At 37.9% G+C, this 22,108-nt stretch overlaps 1 long non-coding RNA gene across 9 annotated transcripts in view; it reads right to left on the reverse strand.

The window, feature by feature from the left end:
* LOC148659479 (uncharacterized) overlaps positions 1 to 17,068 on the reverse strand; it is a 33,027-nt gene extending 15,959 nt beyond the window's left edge. Inside the window, exons 1-7 of one of the 9 annotated variants that reach the window (XR_015940492.1) lie at positions 16,369 to 16,594; positions 15,533 to 15,665; positions 15,267 to 15,449; positions 14,956 to 15,002; positions 9,790 to 9,906; positions 8,933 to 8,971; positions 5,310 to 5,553 (exon numbers count right to left, since the gene is read on the reverse strand). This is a non-coding gene — a long non-coding RNA (uncharacterized LOC148659479). The other 8 variants (XR_015940493.1, XR_015940494.1, XR_015940496.1 and 5 more) reach the window with 8 other exon arrangements.
* Between the last annotated feature and the right edge of the window lie 5,040 nt (positions 17,069 to 22,108).

The raw sequence follows: 22,108 nt of genomic DNA on the forward strand, positions 1-22,108 counted from the left end.
ATAGTTTATGCATGGACCTAGGTACCACTACCTACTACTTTTTGCAGAAAAAGCTGCTTTTTCAAAACTCCAATGTAGCTGATGATGCTATTAGGAAAGTATGCATTAGGACCTTAAGCAAAGAAGAAGGTTATGTACAGTTTGGGTTATCTTGGGGTATAACTGATCCAAAGCTTACATTTTTGGCAAGCTGCCATTGAAGTCGGTCTGTTACTACACTCATATAATTACCTTCATGTTCTCAAAACGTTACTTAATTCAGAACCACTCTGTTCTCACCTGATAGACACATCGTAAGTCTGGTCTTCTACAAGGTTACTCCAGTCAGGACAGTGACTCCATCTGTATTATAACGACTGTATCTATAATAAAATCATATGTGATTTTATTTCTAGTTACAGTAACTTGAATTATAATCATGGCTAACAATTAAGGTTAGCCAATTAGACACCATTATACTGTAAAGGGTATGTTAGCTGTGCATTGATTTTGCAGCTAGAAATGTAAAACAGATTTAGAGAACAAACACAGAAATGCCAACGGGGAGCAGGTCGGGGGCGTGTGCAGATTTATTAGATTGGTGTTTTTTTTTTAAATCTACAGTCTTACAATATCCTATGGGCCTTGTATCCTAATTCTCCTCTGAAGGTGTACTTTTGCAAGATTGGATCAATTTGACTCAAAATGCATTTAAACACAAAAAAGGTATTTCATGTTTTTTGAAGTTGAGGGCAAGAAAGTCATATCATGTGTGATCTTTTGCTTTGGCCCAATCTAATTCTGCTCATTAATTTGGACTAGGCTGTTAGTGTTGGCACAGGCTCCTGCTGCACGCTATTCCTAGCCTCCTGAGAATTTGGAACAAAGTGATCTTATCAGTGAAATTTGTGAAGCTGCCTGCCAAACAGAAAGGGCTGGTTCCCAGGCCTTATAAGGAATATACATCATCATGTTGTCATGGACACCAAACCTCTTTGAGCTGTTTTTCCACTCCATGTCACAGATCTAAACGTTCCTTGACTGGCACAATTTTTTGGCAACTTGCATTACAAACACGGCTGCTGACAGTGACTTTACTCAGTTTTGGTTCTTGAACATCTACGTCGGATCTCCTTTGTAACACAGCTATATACATTATATTTTATGATGATGATATGCTGATGATGTGTTTCTTGAAACTAGCTAGCTAGCTGTTCTACAAAACAAGCAACAAAACATACTTTAGCTGCTGTACTAAAAGTAGCCGATTTAACTGTACCTGTCCAGTGTAGTTCAAATAACGATTTTTGAAGGCTACATGTACTGTATATAAAGGGCATACTTTACATTGGGAATTTTGTTAATTTAACACGGTTTTCAAATAATCAATTTTTGCAGTATCTCAACACAAAGGTCTGATGTTGGATGCATCTTTAGTGAGATCCCACATATATTTATGTGGGATAATTGGAATAATATGGGATTATGGAACAGCATAGTGAATGTTTTTAGTATAATTAATATCAGAGACATACGTCACAGATTTTCTGCACTTGAAGAAAGAAAGAAAAATAAGTTAGAAGCTTGATTTTGTTGAGTCCACAGACCACAATACATCTTTAGTTACATATTATCATTATACATCTGAAAATTATAAGAGCACAAAGTGAAGCAGGGCATTTGATCCTGGACATTGATTACTGAAATGTTAAAAAAATTGATCACTCCTAAAAACAACATGCAATTATAATTGTGCAGAACTTTCCATGTCACTTATCTCAACTAGTCCTGAATTTGGACTCATACAAGACTGTTCAGTGTGGAAAGCACATGAATCATAATCAAGTTGTAAATTACTTAGTTTATTCAACGGAAAATGTGTTAATTCAACAGAAAATACTGAATATATAAAAACACATGAACGCATTTTTTCAAAGATTTTAACACCAATTCTTAAGTTACATATGATATTAAAACACACACATAATTTCAATACCATTGGGTTATACAGTAACTTTAAAAATGGTTATTTTTATAAAGAGTAAACAGTATAATTTTTGTGTAGACTCTAGTCTTAACTACTGTTTAAATTTCATTCCCTAAACAAAGAACTGTCTTCTGTGTTTAAGTGAACTTTTTTTAGTAATGCACTGCTGATGAAAAGGGCTGTGAAGCTTTAGTCATTAATCATTCAGCATTGTATCTGCTTCTAATTAACCTAAGGACATTTGGAAAACTTTTGAGAAATCGGATGACAGTTCCCAGTCACTACTCCTTACGAATCATCTGAAACATACAGGTAGTTTCCAACAACCTGTCTTCTTTGTAAGCCTTGTAAGAAGCTTTATAAGCTTCTTTGCAAAATATCATTACTATTGATTATACTGGAGTCCAGAATCCAACAGGATTTCTAGGTCTTATTAGTCATAAACAGCTCTTCACTTTATGAGTGCTAAATGATCCCATTAATGTGTAACTGAACCAAAAAGTCCCTTCTCCACAGGCATCAGGTGTTGGACCATTTAAAAAGACCGAAAATCCACTGGATTCAAGATCCACATTTCTGAACCAGTCGGCTTCTCGAGGCTGGCCCTTGACCACGCCAGTGTCCACAGGGGACCCTGGTGTTTCCTGTTCTATCTACAGACACAAGAAGGTCTGGCACAAAGGGAGCACAGTGTCATGGTACCCAGGTTTGTCTTGCTGGTTTTCCACAACATGCAAGATGACGAGACCAGAGAAGCAATATGAAAGGTCTGATACTGCAGGTGCTTGGGTAACTCCAATGCTCATCTTTTTTCTTTCTAAGATGATGGCGTGGTACCTCTCCAGGCCAGCAAGTTTATTTCAGAAGATTGACTGCCATACTTGATTGAAAGATTTATTTTGGCCAATCAAGAAAACACCTCAGACATTAAATGAGTACATACTCTGAGTTTCCATATCTTTTTAAGCAGTATTTCACGGCCCACATGTAAACTGCAGATGACTCTATTTTTCAGAGAAAACCATAACAACCCATCAGCAGAGCCTAATAAACTTTACTCTACTATCCTTTATGTTAGAACATCTTACCATGTAGGTCAGGATAATTTAACATTGTCTTATGTTTTTACCAGGCTCTCATTTTTATCCATTATCTTTATTTGGCAAAGCTTTTAAGATGCAATATAAGGCTTTAAGCAGGCCCAGTAAATTTTTATGGGACACATTTTGCATTATAAAAACTTCTAAAGTTCTTACTTCCCAGCATAGTACCTTCAAAGGCCCAGTGTGACTTGAGGCTTGAGTGTATTGTCCATTTAGTTTTTATCAGGAATATCTCATCAGACCATTAATTAGAGACCCCAAACTAAACAGTTCCTGTACTATTTAGATACCTTGCACTCTGTGTTTTAGCAGAACATTGTCAGCCCTCTTGACAACTGAAAAATACCAGGAACCGGATAGTGACAGGAAGCAGCAGATCTTCTTAAAAGACAGCAGAAGTCTCTTCATTCGTTTGTGACCCAAAGTTTTATGCCATAAAGTGTCTATCTTGAGGAGCAAAACTCTTCCATTCCTCCTTCATTAATATGAATGTGCTGATTATACTACCTATGTCTAACATAAAAAATACACATTACTATGTCTGTTTATCCAGTTTTCATCTCTTAGAGAAGGTAGTAATGATATCACTCAGTAGTGTTTCCATCTAAATATTTTGAAACTCAAATATTTGTAAATGCATTTGTGTTTTGTAGATTTTAAGCATAGTAAGAAATAAATTCATAAGGTTGATAAAGTTTTCTTTCTTCCGCTATATAAATCAATACAGTCACAGCCATTCTCAACAATTAGAAAATAATTATGTTTTCTTTCATTTATAGAGTGGTTCCTTATATACTTTTTGTAATTAGAAAATCTTTATGCCTCTAACCCCATCTTTTTTTTCCACAGGACAGTTACATTTGTGTCTTGACAACTGCAAACTGTTTGAATGCATGCTGTTGGAGACAGTCAACATGCTGCTAATTTAATTTACACCCTTTTCTGTCTAATTGACAGACATTTTCTGTCAATAACACAATTCTGCTGTTCACCATGAAATCCAAGAATGAAATGCTGTTCCACTTGAAACTTCTTAATCTCATCTCAAACTACAATACAGAGTAAGTGCAAAAAAAACTCAGGTGATGATTAAAACATTAACAGTCAAACTGCAGAACACAATCTGGCTTGATTTTGGATGTGATGAATGTCAGTTTTCCTTAACACAAATCCCAAAGAATCTAACTGTGAAAGGAGCATTACAATCAGAAATGATGTAGTGACCTAGTTAACCAAGACTCAGTTAATAGATAATACTTATAATTTTCTTTTCTTAATTGCTTTGAATTTTCTAAACTTAAGGGTGTACAGTATTGATAATAAATAGCTGTTGAAACAATGAGGTGGATCATACATTCAATCACTGAATCAAGTCCAAGGCCTCATCAAAGGGAAATGAAGAACTATAATGTTAATAATAGATCTAGTGCAAGTGTTCACATTACTCCTATCCTGGAGTCCTTGCACTGGCTTCCGGTCAAATTCCGCGTAGACTTTAAAATCCTCATGCTCACCTACAAGGCTTTACATGGCTTGGCACCTCAATACCTGTCTGAACTTTTATCGCCCTACTCCCCACCTCGCAACCTCCGCTCTTCAAATTCTGCCCTCCTTACTGTCCCCCAAGCCCGTCTACATTGTATGGGCGACAGGGCCTTCTCCTGCTATGCCCCCAAGCTCTGGAACTCCTTGCCCAAGGATATTAGAGAGTCACCTTCTCTAAACTCCTTCAAATCCAGACTCAAAACCCTCCTTTTCAGAAAAGCCTTTACTTAACTGGTTCCATTCTTCACCCCTCTGCTCTTCTTAATACCATCTTCCACGGTCTCCTCTATTGTTATTGTTGTATTGCTGTAATTATAATTGTGTCCTGTCTTGTGAAATTTTTCTTATTTATTGTTGTAGTCTTCTTATTTATTGTTATTGTCATCCTGTAAAGCGCTTTGAGAAGCCATCTTTAAAGGCGCTATATAAAATAAAGTTTATTATTATTATTATTATTATTATTATAATGTATTGGCAGGATGTGCTTTTTCAATGGCAAAAAATACAAAATAAACATTCAAGTTCAGAACACAAATGTGCTACTGTATGTAGCTTTTGAGTGAGACAGCAGTGCAGGCTGGGGAACAATGCCATTTGAAAAAAAAAGAAAAGTTTGCTGATAAACTCTCTTCCATTGAGGGTATCATCATGCAGAAGAACTCAAAGTATGTCAAAACCACATAAACAACCTACTGTACAGTTTCATATACCTTTTAATAAGGCAACAATGATCAAGGACGTATTGTAGTGGCAGAGGTTAGTTCTATTGACAAGAAATTAGGACTAAAGCAGTAGATGCAAAGGAAACCAGGGTTTACAAGCCAGAGTCTTTGGAGAGGCACACAGTGCCTTGTGGATTTCCTGGAGGCTGTTGCAGAGCTTGAGGGAATTTGTGCGGCTCAAAGTTCTGCTCCAATTCAAGCCCTGCCCTTGTGGATCCTGTGGGTGACAGGTTGGAGTCAGGCACAGTTATATATTTATGAAGTCGTTCTTTAATATGCTAGTTGCTTCCACCTCAACAAGCTTGCTCCAATGTGACGTGAGCCACATGCCCTGTACTGTGCACAGGAGGATTAACAGTAAACATGTTCCAATAACGAATGGCCTGATATGACAGTGACACAGTTCTGAATCTACAGTAAGGAGTGATGTATTGTTTTTAGACAACTAGAAAACTTTCAGGAATTTTTTAGTTTTTCCAATTGGCAGATATTTTCTTTAAGATGCTTAGACAAAATGTTTGGTGCCTAGGTTTCTGCTTGAACAAAAGAACAGCTGTTTATAATATATATAAATACAGTACATATTTTAATATTTCTATTGTTCATCACTTTGCCATCCATTTTCCAGTTAAATTGAATGTGATTTGCCAGCATATTTCCACACCTTTCAAATGTTAATAAACTAATTAAGAATATAGCAATAGGACAGTGCAAGCCACTTTAAGAACGGATTTTCTAAATATTTTCCATTCAATCAGATTAACACCCGTCCAACTACAGCTACGGAGGACGAAGTGAAATAGGCTTTTAGATGAAATATTTACCTGCATGTATATGTTATTTATTTCTGAGTTAAGAGTTGATTTAAAACAGTATGTGTTACAAAAAAGCAAGTATTCTTCTTTCAAAAAATATATTAATCCTTAGGTCATGCAGGTCAATGTTCATAGTTCACATGGAAGAAAGAGTAGTTCTTACTAATGGGAAATCACCTTTTTTTAAAATACCAGTAATGTCAGCATAATTTCACCCATCCAACAAGTAAAATGTTGCCCCACAAAAACTTAGGCCTTTTTGTGTTATGACTTACCTGATCTGGTACAAGTGGGATTACACATGGGAGTATTTTTAGATATTGCAGATGGACAGTACATCTGAACACCTGAACTCGCCTCCAAAATCATTCTTTTAGATCAGAAACAAATGCAATCAGTGAGCTTTAAATATCTGACAGGCTGATACCTTGGAATAGATCCTTGTAGTAGTTTTAATTGACAGTAGTCAATTATGGCCAATATAGTCCATAAAAATGCAACAGTATGTAAAAAGTTCCTTTTGCTAAAGTCACTTGGCACAGAAAGGCTATGCGTTCTTCATTCCCTGATCTAATTCAGCTTGTTTTTGTTAAGCTCAAACACTTGCAACACTTGCAACATAAGCACATGTTTGTTTCTCAAAAAGTAACTGCAGTATTAAGACAATTTTCCCTATCTAGTGCATGCACATCTATTGCATTTTTACAACAAAATATCCTCCTCTGGAATTTATTGCCAGATACAGGCAAATGTTTCCATGAGGTATATAAAGAACTGAACACAGACTATCTCAGCCAGCAGGTCTGCAATCACGCATTTATTGGGAGAGCCAAATAAATCATGTCATCACTTTGCAGGGCCTGATGGAAAAAAAAAAAAAGTTAAAATTCTGCCATTTAAAAAGAGTCTGGAAATTTAGACAAATGTATTACAGATTAATACAATTTGTAATCTGATTTTCTGGAAGGAATTCAGTGGAATTTCTGCTCTAGAATGTCTCCCCAATTTTGTACGTGTAAATGTTAAAAAAATAATAATTTTAATTTAAAGTTTAAGCACTCTGACTTTTAGCATTGTCTGTTTTTTTATGGATTTTTATGTAGCTTTAAGAAGGTTTTTTTGAACACTGTTATTTTTTAATAACTGTCTGTGCGTTTAGTCATGATGCCGTGCTTAAAAGCACACACAACAACCGCAAAGTTAAAACAGATTTTATAATGAATCTCACTTCTCCACAGCAAAACAGAAAAGTTAAAAATAATTTGCTCCCAGCCTGTTTCATCACCGTTTACAAAAGAAAAACACAAACATAAAACTACGTTGAGACCTCTGGGAGCAACATAACTGGTTCTCATGAACATCCATAAATTTTGACCAGTTCAGATCTCCCAGTGATTACAAAGGGCCCACGTGTCTGCCAGAGGAAGCAATACTGACTCTGAATACTTAGCCATGCAATTTCAGAAAATAGGTAGGAGGTGTTCTTTAACAAAGCCATTTACACAAAGCAGGACTGTTTCCCCTTTAAAATGTGACACCGATATCTTTAAAGTGCCAAAAGTACAATCGAAGGGATCTGACATCATCTTCACAGAAAAAAAGGAATGAGACTTATTAACACTCTGCTAGCTATGCAGCATTGACTGTAGTGGGTAGTGATAATAATAGCCCAAACAAAACCACTACTCCTTAAAATGCCTTAAAATATTCCTTATAAATGCAAGGGAGAAGTTATTAACTCGGATGAGAAAAAAATTACTAAAAAAAACAAAATGTGACATAAATTTCAGTTAGTGGAAATGCCTAAACATCTGGTGTAACCTTAATATCATACTGACATAAACATTCTGTACAGTATTTGTATTTGCATTTATGACAAAACATTGTAATTTTCTCCCCCAGACATGTTTTTGAAAGATATTTTTTCCTTTGATCCTTTGAAGTGAAATGGTAACATACACATACTCTTTGTTGTGTTCACACTAGCTCACACATTTCTTTAATTTCGCAAATAATTCATAATCTTGTTAAATAATGGCATTTACTAGAATTTTGTGTTATTTTTTTGACATTTGTTTCATAAAGTAATTTGAAAAGAGTAGAATACAACATCAAAATTCACTCTTCCTCCAGTGCTTGGTAAGGTCAATCTGACTTGGACAATGATAAAAGCAATAAGCTTCTCACCTACCATTCCATGTAACATTTGACCCCATTTCCTTGGCAACAGAGGTCAAACTAATGTGATCAGGTCATACACTATAGACTCCTATTTTTCCAACAAGAGCACAGAAGTAAAGACAGAAAACGTTGTTAGGAAGCCAGCAGCGTAATTAGTTTTGAGGGCAAATATTAAGTTTGTATTTGCACTAGCATTAAGGAAACAGATGTGTAGTTGAACACACCTAACAAGGTCATATTCAGAGTTAATAATCATTGTATATTGTTTTAACAGATAATATATAATATAATTAAAAAACAATTAGAGATGGGACCTGTAAGGAGTAATGTTTTTATACAATGAAGACGTTATGAGGAGTTTTGAGAATGTACTGTATTGGAAGACTAATGTAGAACAATTAAGAAACTGAACACATCCGTTGATACATAAAACAACGTACTGTATATTAAACCAAGCAGCCAACAAACACATTTTATCTTTAATATTCCCTTCTGATGTACAGATGAATATAAAGCATCAGAAAGCATTTAACATCCTCATAAAAAGTAATTTTAGACATTAAAGTTCAAGTTTGAGTTAGTAATGTGGTTAATACATACTAGTGTGCCAGCAGCAAAGCTGGAAGAATCCATTGGCTCCTGCAGAAGAAAGGCCAAAAGAATATTAGGTTTTAGATGTTTAAAGCACTGCTGCCTCAGAGCGCTGGATCCCTGGGCTCAATTCCAGACCCAGGATACTATCTACATGGTGTTTGTATTGTAGGCTCTCACCATATTTGCATGGGTTTCATCCCAGTGCTCTGTGCTCCTGTCCAGGATGTATCCTGCCTTGTGCCTGTTGCTTGCTGTGCGAAGCAGTTAAGATGTTTAAAGGGGAACTGCACTCAGACCGGTTTAATAAATCTTGGTAACAAAATTAATTCATTGACTGCATCACAAAACGTAACAAACTCCGAATTAAGCGTAAACTTGTGAACTTTGTGAAAGTGCTGTATGGTCTCCATTGTTGTTGCAAATGGTCTCCAATGGTCGCCATTGTTCCACTACAGAGCAAGAGTTTGTGTGAATTATGATGTGAAGCGGCCCTTCCTGCTCACTAGTCACTGTAATGACTAATGTACTGTGATGTACAAGCAAAGAAGTACAGGTTGTGCAGCAGACATTTCACTGAAGAAATGTTCCAACATGATCTGCATGCAGAGTTAAAAAGTAAGATGCATTTGTCAGCAAAACCGTCTTGGAGTCGAGAGCAATATTTCTATTGGATTAAAAGAGATGGATTCACAAGCCCGTTTGTTTAAAATGTAATAGGGCCACTTCCCCAAATTGCACAATTTATTGTCACGTTCGGAATTGCAGACAATAACGGCAACATGGTGCTTCACATACTTGTAAATGTCTATTCCATGCTGAAAAGAGAAGAAAAGAAACACAACATTTCGGTTGCAGAGCCTTACTTGGGCGTGAGAAAGAGAGGGAAATCAACAGCTGATAAAGCATGGGAGAATAGAAGCAGAGTGGACATTCAGGTGGTGTGAAGTCAAGGGAGGTGAAGAGAGGTGTGAAGTCAAAACCTGCAAATGAAGAAAAAGGATTAGAAGGAAAAGAGTCTGTCATTGAGAGAAGGGGGAAGATGTAATTCTAGTTTCAGGATAATTTTGGTTTAGGATGTCTTTCTACAATAGGAGTTGCAAAACCCCTCTTTGAGAACGCAGATGGAGAGATCAGTATGATCATGGCCATTAGAGGTGAAATGGGAAATTATGGGTTTGAAGAGATCTTTGATCCTCGCAGCCCTGACATATTCCCCGAAATGGTCTTCCAGTCTCCTTCCTGTCTCACCAATATAAATAGCTGGGCATTTTCTGCAAGAGATGCAGTAATTAAGGTTGCTGGACCTACAAGATGTCATCTGAGTGATCTTTGAATGAGCGTGGTATTTGATATATATTTGCAGGCGATTTCTGTTGCAGGGGAAAGTGCCTGGTGTGGATGGTTGCTGAGGGCGGTCAAGGGAGCTGCAAACAAGAAGGTTACGCAGATTAGGTGGTTGATGATATGAGATGATGGGACAGTCAGAAAAAAGAATACCAGTGTAGGGATCATCCTGTAAAATGGGGAAGTTGTCGTTAATGGCCCTGGGAACAGAAAGGGTGTAAGGGTAGAAGGGAAGCACTAATGGAATGCGGTTGTGAGTCTGGGAGTTCCTAATTGAGTTGATGATCCCAGGGCTGTTTTTGACTCGGGAGAGGGCCCTGTCAATAACATGGGTGGGGTATCCTCTGTTGAAAAAAGAGTGCATTCTTCTCTTATCAGCATGAAATAAACCTTTACTTGTTCCTTTGCAGCCTACGCACGCTGACACAGCTACCTACCTGAACTACTTGTAGATGTTGTCTATTTTGTGATGTACTTTACACGTTTCTGTGTACATTTTACTTTCATTGGGGTTTGAAATGCACTCGCCAATGCTGATTCTTTCTAATCTTGAATAAAAATAAAAATAATAAAAATTGGATTGCAGTTCCTCTTTAAGTTTGTCAGGTTGAAAAGTATAAAGACAATAGGCCAGGAATCCAGACAATACTAAGTGTTGCCAGCAGTTTCACAAGTCCCTGGATTTCTTTTGAACAATCTGCTCTCGGGCTGGTTCGGCTTCTAGGCACAGTACCCTCTTATAAAAAGTTTATGGAATTTGCAAGAACTGTATAAAATGTAGTCACTTTAAGAAAGAAGTGTGAATTCACATGAAAACATTACAAAACCCCAATAAATACATATTATATCCTCAATAATGTTTTGTATTGGACACTCAATTAGCTTTCTAAAGTCTGCAGCCAAGACAACATGTGTAGAAAAGACTTTTGCAAGACTTACAAGTTCTTATTCATTGCTGCCAATGAGACACAATGACAGCACTTTTTTAGTTCTGCGCGAGAGGATCTCAGAGAGTGACAGTACGTGAAGAGCAGACTCCCAGAAAACTCATTTTCTCTTCACGTGCTCCAAGATGGCACTATGTCCAATCACATAGCAGGGTTCTCTTTCAGATAAAGTGCTCTGTAAAGACTCTTGAATATGGTCATGTACAAAAAAATATTCCAAATAGGAATATGGAATAATTCATTCCAAATAGGAAGCTAATAAGGCAGAAGTTACAATGCATCATGAGCATAATTTAAAAAATGATTTTCACCATGAATGGTGTTGCATAAAGGATTTTTTTAAATTCATTTATTAATCTACTCTCAGCTTTATTAAACATTTCTTATTTGAAAGGCACCAGTTTCTGTATTTTACAGTCAAGTTGTCTGCCTGACCACCACTTTTGTCCAACCGATTTAATGAGCTCAATCCGAATTTCATCATAAAAACTGCAGCTTGAATCTCGAGGAGCTGTACACCGTGGTAAAACATATTAGGCCAAATTTAGTGCAGCGTGGGATTGTGTGTTGGTGGGAACCGTAGCTCAGCTAAAACGTAGTATGACCCCTGCCAGTGTTTGGTCGGATGAAAAACATCTGTTCTGTCTAATATTAGTCAGCAAAGAAGGAGTGTACCTCTGGTGTTTAAACAACACTGAAAAACAACAGCGACAACAACCCGGGCCCATAGTCTCACTTTCATTAACTAGCTGCTACAATCAGCATAAAACACAAGTAGGAGTTGAAACGGACAAAAAAAAAGTCTGCACTCAAAGAAAATGAGCCGGCTGAGTCATGAAGTGATATTTACAAATATGTCAAGGTCATTTACCGCAGCAAATGACACCAAAACTGACTGAAACAAAGCAGATTTGTATTTAGATTTTGATTTTAACAGGTTTTGGACCGTAACCCCAAATAAAAACATTTTGGAACGGAATCAATAAAACAGGACCGCCGTTGTGCTGTGTGCATCTCGCACTGCTCTGACCACTTGCCCGAGTGGTGTGCCAGTGCAACAGAAGATAAAAGGCTCCAGAGCTGTGGGAAGGGCCCTGTTAAGACAAGGCCCAAAATTCCTGAGTTAAAGTGAAGTGCATTACCCAGGGGCTCCCAGAGGGGCTGCACATTGCTGAGCTGCTCATCACATCTAATCAGCTCCACTCTGTCTGAGGCCTACTTACAAATATGAATATTTTATAGTCCTTTCCCCTTGCCCTGGCCTGTCGCTTTCCGTTTATATGTACAACACGGCTCGGCTTGGGGTTTTTTTCCCCCTTCTTTAAGAGGACACAGAACCTTGCATATTGAATGACCACCCACGCCTTACATTTCCCTCCTCTTATCAAAAATGTAACAATCTGAACCGGTATGCTCCGGCGGTAATTGCCTTTTGCAGAGCAGCAGTAAACAGAATGTGAGCCCCACAGACACTCGGGCCTCTTGTGAAGTCACAGTGCGTCTCCCACCCTCCCAATCCATCACAGGCCCTGCTGTGACTCTGCAGAGGCTGAAATGTTTATTTATTGGGGGGGGGGGATTCTGGGACTTTACAGATGGTGTCACACTGAGTCCTTGCGCCTACTGCACTCAACAAAAAACTAAAATTCCTGTGGCATGATTAACAAAGCATAAGCCATATTAATCCTCCATCTAGTCTATCCTTCAACGGACCGTCTTCCATGTATATAAAGTGTGTATGACCGATCGTCAGGATCAGGGGTATTGTTTCCCTTGGAAGTGTATTAATCGAATACTTTGATCTGCCTTTGTGTAACTGGGTAACACTGAAAAAGTAAATTGCACTTTCCTCGCTTATTTAAAAAGACTGGTAACTGTTGGTGTGTCCTGGGAGGCCTCTGCATGAACTCAGATGTATTAATCTGAAACCCACATACAGAATCCTGAAGCTAGGACTTGGAAATGATTCTGGTAAATTATATATATACCAAACAATTGATTAATTGAAAGCTCGACCAATACCAGAAGTGGAACCCAGAATTTGTCTGTTGTTGTGCTTCACAGCTATTCTCAGTTTGGTTAATATGAAGCATTGTCTCCAGGAGAAATGAGCAAAGGGTTTTTACTGATAAGATCTATTTCTGGCACTAACTCGGAGCCAATCCATATTTGGAATGCAGCAGACAAGGGGCCGTACACAATGTATTTAATGTATTTTCTATTCTGGCTGTGTCTGATAAGAAAATACTGCTTTGCACTACTTACCCTCAGCTCTCGGTTATACCAAATGATTTTATGAACAAACTGAAAAAGAACAAGGACTTGAAGCTTATCTTAATGACATATATAACAAAACAAATATGACCCACATTCCATAAAATCTGAAGAGATGAGACTATAAGCTTTCCAGGCATAACTAATGGTTGTGATTTAAGCCCATCAGTTATCACTGAAACCCATTATGGAAGTGGGGGTGGAGTTTTGGGATAATTGTCAACATTCTGCACTGCCAATGTCCTGAGGAGTGGGGTCAACATAAGGGGAGTTGCTGAACTCAATTAACTGGAAAGGTGCAGATTCTGATGGTAACAAATCAGCTTCCAGATTGAATTTGGAAGTGAAGAAGAACTTCCAGAACACCAGCTAAACTTGTTCTTCTCCAATATGAACAAGGAAAATCACAAACTCGGTCTTACCTGAGGCCTTTCTGTGTTAACCAGTGGATAGTCTTATACATTTGAGAGTTTCTTAACTATATATTGTGTTTCTTAGGGCATGTTCTTAGTCAGTGCTTGAGCCCCACAGAGTCTTGCGGGCCACTCTCTTTCTAAACTTTGCTCATGTTCTTTGCCACAACCTGAAGGATGATTGACTCTCTCCCTCTTTCCACAGGCTCTGCGCAGCATTAAAACGTGCTCGAGTGTTTAAGCAGAACAAGTATTTGCCCTAAAAGTTAAACTGCTTTCAAGAGGAACAATTCTCTCTTCAAAAATTCTAAATAGCTACACAGTGAAGAAGGGCATTAGCAAACTGTAAAAGGCACAAACAAAGCAAAGCAACCTTAAACCATGCAGGTTCAGGATTTATTTATTTTTATTTATTCACCTATGTATTTATTTATTTTTATTTATTTTGTTTGTCTTTTGTTTTATAACTATTCTGATGTCTGTTGTGCTTGTCTTGGGCTGGACTGCTGTAACACATCAATTTCTCTACGGGATTAATAAAGTATTATCTATCTATCTTGTGCATCAATATATTTTTCAAACATTAGGCTCTGTTCTGAGATGTTGAGAAATTCTTGGTTGCATCACAACATTATGATGCAGGTGCAAGTCATTCTTTCAGGATTTCGCATGTGGGGGAGTGTTTGTGCCACAGCCTAGACCCCTGTGTTATTGCACACTGTTACTCAGGGGTCTCACATAAGCCCCTGCTTCACTGAGTAGCTCAAGGCAAGGGGGTAGATTACGGAAGAGGACCATGATTAACAATGCAGTTCAGGTGGGGGGCGTAGTCTGCAAAGGAACAAGTAACAGGTTTATTCCCTGCTGAAAAGAGAAGAGAGAAAACACCTGAAGAAGGCTTCACAGCTGAAACATTGTGTTTTCTCTCTTCTCTTTTCAGCTTGGAATAAACCTGTTACTTGTTCCTTTGCATGATTAACAATGCCAAATTCTGCAGAAGGTCAGCAGTTGCAAAAGTCAGTGCTCCCTGGTATTTAAAAATAATACTTACTATAAATGTCCTGGCTTTAATTCACCACCTTCTAGTCAGAGACCAAACTGTGGAGAAAGCAGGAGTGGTTTCAGTAGATATTTTTACGGCCGTTCAAAGTTTGATGCCCAGAGTAATTTGTTTGATTGTCACATCAGGCACAGAAGCTCACTTAACTGTTTCATGTGGTTTCTCTCATTGACTGAATTGAGCAGTGCTAATTCCAATAAAAAGCTGTTACCTATATTTGTAGCCTCAGCCTGTATGTTTTTTTATTTTGTTTTTTGACCTCTTACAAACCATTTAATGAATGTTCAGCTGTATTTGCTGACCTTTGGAGGTTTGGAGACGTCCCCTCTTCCACCCACATGAAGCTCTCACAGAGGCTGTGCAGTCTGAGGCCGCATTAATGACATGAATGTTCCTTTCCCATTCACCACAGTCCTGGCTTCTGAGGCCGACTAGAATTACCAGGCATTACTAGGCATTACCAAGCCTGGTTCTTTCCGTTTCGACTGGGATTATGAACAAAAAGGTCACAAATTAAACATTTTATACATACTTCTCCCAAATGTTTTACATACCATTACTTACTTACTTTCATGTCTGTAGGCATCCTCTTTTGCTTATTCACTCCTCCGCATTCCCAAAGAAGAGCTTCCCCAAGACTGACAGGTCTAGAAGCGAGTCTCTCTACGTGTCCTTCATTGATCAGCACCTCCCCTCTCCAGCTATGCAATACGAAGATTTATAACTATGGCAGTGTGTTTTTAAGGCAACGGTGTTTGTATTTACAGTGTCCTGTAGCCATGCATTACAAAGAACAAACTTCCAACTGAGTTATATTATATTAATAGACGCTACTAAAATAAAAATAATATCGGCTTCAGTGTCACAACAAGTATATGTGAGGACATCCTCTACAGCTTGTCTCCCTGTCTCTCTCCAGTCCACAGTAATACAAAAATAAACCGAGCTCTTTATTGTTATCATGTGCTCAGTTAAATGATTTGTGAAGACTGCTTTAAAGATAAGCTGAGAGATGGGGGGATGCTGAAGGATTACAGCAGTATTTTATGTTCTGTGCAGTGAAAAGACTTCTGGCTTTCAGAAACAAAAAGGAGAAATAGAAGATTTCTCCTCCTCCACAGGGCGATCTGCGCGCCGACTGTCTCCTGTTTGGATAAGGCCGTGGAAACACGTCAACTGCTTACTGATGTATACCACCTGCCCTGGCCTCTCCCTGACCCGACAGCACACACAAAAACAGAGATGTTCCAGTACCACAGGCGACTATGTTTATGTTGAAGAAGATTAGAGTTTCTCCTCAGATACAGCCCGGCAGATTCAAACAACTGTCTCCTGAAATGGATTTTTACATTTTTCATTTACTGACAAAAACATATTAAAAAAACAACTAGAACGAAACTCTACCTGATTCTCCTGGTGTCTTGTGTGTCACATCTTCAGTTCCGTTCAGCTGAGATGACTTGTTTGGTATTCTTATGATGCAGTTAATCCTGCCAGAAAAGACGTCAATATGCTTGCAATAATATAGTAGCACTCTACTGAAATGTTCAGGTTATAATGCAGACTTATTTGGATGTTAATCTCTTTGTAATACAGTCGACACTTTTCTTAAGAACGTTTCTACTGCAACGATATCAGCATTTGCAAGTTGTGAGGAACAGGCACATACCTTCACAGATAAGCAGTTTCATTTTGAAGTTTGCCAGTTTTTTCTTCCTTAAAATATTTTACAAGAAAATGTTTTGTTGTTAGATTTATACATTTTATCAAATTGATATGATCTTGCATCACAAATTATGAAGTAGAATTATTATTATTTGTGAATGGTAAGATTCCTGAAGTCTTCACATATACAGTGGATAGAAACATCCTAAAATTCCCCATCTTCAAAGACCACACCAGTAACCAATAGTCTTCCTACTAGATTTTGTTCTTCTTCTTTTGTGGAACTGATTGTGTAAATTTCTTGGTAGAAAATGTGCTAAAAGCAGTTCATGAAATGATCAAGCTATATTTCTATGGAAAGTACACAGGCTTTAAAGCTTTTTGGCACTCAGAATGGAAGCATCCTGTCTGAAGCAAAGCAGCTGGTAACATCTGGATCTGTACATGTACTGTATATGGATGCTGTCTCGTCACCCCCTACTTCTACTTAGAGAGGGTGAGAAAAATCTGCTTTTATAAGTTCATTTGAACTTTGGATACATAAAGTTCAAAACTCATTTGGAAGCAGGAATTCAGGTTATTAATTCCCCAGTGTATACAATATCTTGTATTGTTCACACTGACCTGTGCTTGGGATTTTATATTCATCTTCTGCCTCAAGACAGACAAGAAGATTTCTAATTCTAAACATGAGCCTACAGGAATGATCAAATTAAAATCTGCGTACATTTATGGACAAAAGAAAACATATATTCACCAGTGCACTCTATTAAAAAATAACAGCCTAATGCAGTCTTATGTCTTTTACTACTACTAGGAAAATATCAGAGCCCTATAGCCATAACTGGGCCAACCCGCTAAAGAAAGGAGGACCTTTTGCAAGAGTTATTTTTTACATCCTACTGAGCTGCGCTCAGGACTGGACATTTAACTCACAAAAAATGTCATTAATAAAATGCAAATCTGTCAACAAAACAGTAGCCAATGTTCAATAAATTTATAATAGACTGAAGGTGATGGGAAAAATCCTTTCCTCTGAACTTGTATTTGTGATTTTAGCTTCTAAAGAAACAACAGAATAAGAAAGCTTGGAAATATCCAATATCCTTAAACTTTTCTTCAAATGTCAATTTTCATTCACATTTTTCAAAAACAATTCAGGTGAAGACTAACATGCAAGTCAATAGGTACCATCACTATTAAAGCCCCCTCCAGACTTTTCAGCTTGGCTACATTTGGTGACTTGCAGGTTCTGCTTCTTCTTTTTCAATCAAGAATATTGTCAGTGACGGCACATTACACCAGTTTTGCATCAGGTATAGCTGGACGTCTGTAGAACGGAATCTGCTCAGCGGCTACAATGGCAGGAAAAGTGATTTAATCAAACTGCACCACAGCAGAAGAGAACAGTGAGCTGATAGAGTAAGAGTCATTCTCAGATTGCAACACTGACACCAAGTGGGGAAAGCAACTTAATGCAAACATGGAAGATGCTTGCTGCCTGTACTTTATACTTACAGAACCTCATGTGCCACCTACTGTACAACCTGCGAGGCAGATGATCGTTTTGAACTGGGTTGTACAGTATCAGGATCTAAAACTGCATTTCACTTGGCCAAAGCAATCTTATTTCTATTTTTGTTTTTTAAGCATGTGGTCCTGCTAATGTACTGACTTGGGAGCACATATCACCCTGCAGCTCACATCTGGCAGCCCACTGAAGCTCAGCAGTTGTGAGCCTGGTCAGTACCCGGATGGGAGACTCCTGGGAAAAACTAAGGTTGTTGTTGGAAGAGGTGTTAGTGGGGCCAGCAGGGGGTGCTCACCCTGCAGTCTGTGTAGGTCCTAATGCCCCAGTATAGTGTCAGGGACACTATACTGTAAAAAGGCGCCGTCCTTCAGTTGAGACGTAAAACCGAGGTCCTGACTCTATGTGGTCATTACAAATCCCAAGATTTCGAAAAAAAAAAGGAGTAGGGGTGTTACCCCGGTGTCCTGGCCAAATTTCACCCTGGCCTTTACCAATCGTGGCCACCTAATAATCCCCATCACTGAACTGGCTCCATCACTCTGTTCTCCTCCCCACTGATAGCTGATGTGTGGTGAGCGTTCTGGCGCACTATGGCTGCCGTTGCATCATCCAGGTGGGGCTGCACACTGGTGGTGGTGGAGGAGAGACCCCATTACCTGTAAAGAGCTTTGAGTGGAGTGTCCGGAAAAGAAAAGCGCTAAGTAAGTGTAAGGAGATATTATTATACAGTAGCCTTCATACTAAACCGATTGCATTTGATTTGTATGATGACAGATGAGACTGTAGCACATTCACACTCAGAGCAGTGCAAGTGAAGCCATGCTGGGGATCCAGAGTAGCCCTTATGGGAGAGAGGCAAAGCTCTTCCTGTGTTCCCAGCTGAACAGAAACAAAGGTGGGCTGGTGGGCTCTGTGGGCTGGGTTCCTGCCGCGGTCGCAGACCTCTAAAGCACATTTATCAAACTGTTTGTGATTCAAGCACAATGCAGACAGAAACACCCAACTTAACCTAACCCAAGAGGCCTCGTAGCTTTATTAATGATTGTGATGGAGAACAAAGTATAATACTGTACATACTAAGGAAAATCAAGCAAAACAAAACCACCTTTCCGATTGTGTCAAAAAAATCTATTATATATTTTTTCTACTTCATTATTTCAAACTGACAGTATGCTTAACTGGGAAGCTTTGGCTCATCGGAACTGTTTACTTGATAGATTTCAAAATGTAATCTGTTCATATACTTAGATAATTGTTTAAAAATATTTCGGTTAATAAATCAATTTCTGCTACTGTAAAGGGGTTTTTGTACATATGGCTTACCTGAATAGAAATCATTTTAGTTCTGCAAAGTAAAGTGAATTGAGCAAGTTTGTGATAATTCTTCAACAACAACAGTCTTCATTTAGTGTCTACCTAAAGAGGATAAAGAGATTAATGACAAAGAAGAAAGTCCAAAGAGCAAATTCTAGCAGACAGCAAGCCAGCATAAGATTTTAGTTTTATAGGTAAAGGGAAGAACCACCTACACACCAATAGGTCCTTAGAACAGGCCAAAAATATCGTTATACTGAAAGTCTGAATCTACTAGATCTTAATTAATTAACCAGGTATTAATTTACCCCTAAATAATAAGCTTCTACCTACGTCCATAAAGGAGGTTTAAATTGTTTAAGGGAAAATACTTTTCAGTATTTTTAGAATTGGTTAAAGAAAAACCAAAGAAAACCAAAGAAAAAACTGGTTGTATAATCCAGGAACACTGTTGTCAACACTATTAAATGAAAATCCTGAGTATTGTTTCTCTCTTGTACTAATTAACCTAGAAATTCCTCAAACTGTTCTAAATTCCGCAAACTGATATATAAGAGAGATACAGTAGTTGGCTTCTTGTGTTTTTTCACTTAACAGAACAGAGCCTTGCTTCAGCCTGCAGAGATACAGATGGTAAACTAGACACTAGGTGGGGATATTGTTTCTTTTAAAATGCACAGTAAGAATCTTTATTAAGTTATAAAACCCACTGGTGATTGCCTCTCAATGCATTACAGTTGTCAGATCAGTCTGCTCCCCCAAAATTAATTTTTATTTTGGCAAATAAAACCACAATTCCACCAGCTATCAAATAGCGAAGGATGAACTCTTTATTTAGTCTGTTAGAGCTGTAATAGTTTGGATATACACACTGTACAGTAGCAACAGACACACCCTGGTTTCAGTTCCCAAAATCAGAGATTGAGAAGGAATTGTTTCCACAAATGTTATGAGTCCCAGAGCTTATCTCATTGGTGCTCAATGGAGAAATATAATTCATTTCCCTTTGACAAGGCAGAATTCAATTATATTTGTCAATACAATTTTCATGCTTGTGTTGTCCTAGCATTTCCATGCACATCAATTCTATATACAGCATAATATTAAGGCCACAGAGAAGGCTCCTATATCTACACTCATTTCTTCTAAACAATCATTTATGGAACACAGTGATTGTACTGTAAGGTCTTAAATCTTACAGTTATTTAAAGTGTTTAACAATGGCCTTCCAACTGGAAGTAAATCACTATCTGTTCAATACATTCAGTCCCATAAAATTAAATTGTATTGGTGCCTTAATTTTTTTTCCAGTATGTAGTCCAAACACCTGTCAATCTCAACACAAAATGCCAAGTTCCACTTGTTAAAGAAATTTAAATCTATATACTACAGAATGAGACAAGGGGTATTAATTCATATTTTCAGATTCTAAATATGTATTTACATAATGAGAAAATGAACAAGTTTTCTGACAATAAGAAAAAAAGACCACCAGCTGTTTTCTGTTCGGAGCCATAAGCGGTTTGTGGTTTGTGAGATTCTGCAGGGAAATATGAAAATTAAGTTAAAAAACCTAACTACATTTGTAAACAGTTCCTTGGCTGATCATTCCGAAAAAGCTTCCTGGATTCTGCACAAGTATCAGTGGACTTGGAAACTTCAAAGAAAAGAAAAATATTTACTGAAAATGAAACTGAAATTAAAAAGTTATAAACACACAAAACACTCACATTCCTTTTCAAGTACAAAAGGCCTCTGGGCATTACTGGAAACTGACTTAACGGTGAATTAACACGTGGCATTTCCCAATTATTTACGTATTCTGAATAAATACATACTGGAGTAAAAGGAAAACAATTGAATTTAGTTTTTCATTTGTTCTTGTTTCTATAACTATAGTAAACTAATAGTAAACATATTGTGCTTCTACAGTTTGTCATCTATATGATTTTAGGCCTTTGAAAAAGATTCCAAGCACACTGGTCAAACATGAGAAGCAAACACATTGAGAATGGCTGTTTCAGCTGTGTAACCGTGGACACATTTTGTCTGTTTGTCTTTCACAGTGAGCACCATCTCAGATCTCTTTCTGGGTTCAGCATCTCAGAGAGCAATATGGTCAGGCACAATGTTTCAAATGGTACTCTGTGAGACGATACAGGCCAGTGATGAACTCCGCTGAAATATTTGGGTAGCAAAGCATTTGTAAAGCTTTTAGATGTGTTCCTCAGACAAAGATTTTAGATTTTAGATTTTAAAAATATTTCTTTAGGGCAAAAGCAACAAAGACCTCTAATCATACATATAATTCCAGGTACAAAAAGGCTGTTATTTAAATATTTCAGAACTGCGGAGAACCGCAGCAGCATGTAATTGCTGAAGTACTGCACAATCAGGTAACAGTAATTTTTCATCAATGTGAAGCTAATTCAAGATGTTTGGCCAAAGCACAGTCATGCATTCAGTTGTAAGTAACAGAGATACGTAAATCTGCCTCTGCACAAGCTGGACCTCGTTAAATCCCTTATTGTGCTGGCTGATCTAGTCCACAGTCATGTGGATTACACCAGCCCCATCCTGTGATACAATGTTATTCTACAGTTCACAGCAGCCGTGTGAAGAACACAACAAGCT

The sequence above is a fragment of the Lepisosteus platostomus genome, chromosome 7 (assembly GCF_059453375.1).
Source record: "Lepisosteus platostomus isolate fLepPlt1 chromosome 7, fLepPlt1.hap1, whole genome shotgun sequence".
NCBI classification, from domain to species: Eukaryota; Metazoa; Chordata; class Actinopteri; order Semionotiformes; family Lepisosteidae; genus Lepisosteus; species Lepisosteus platostomus.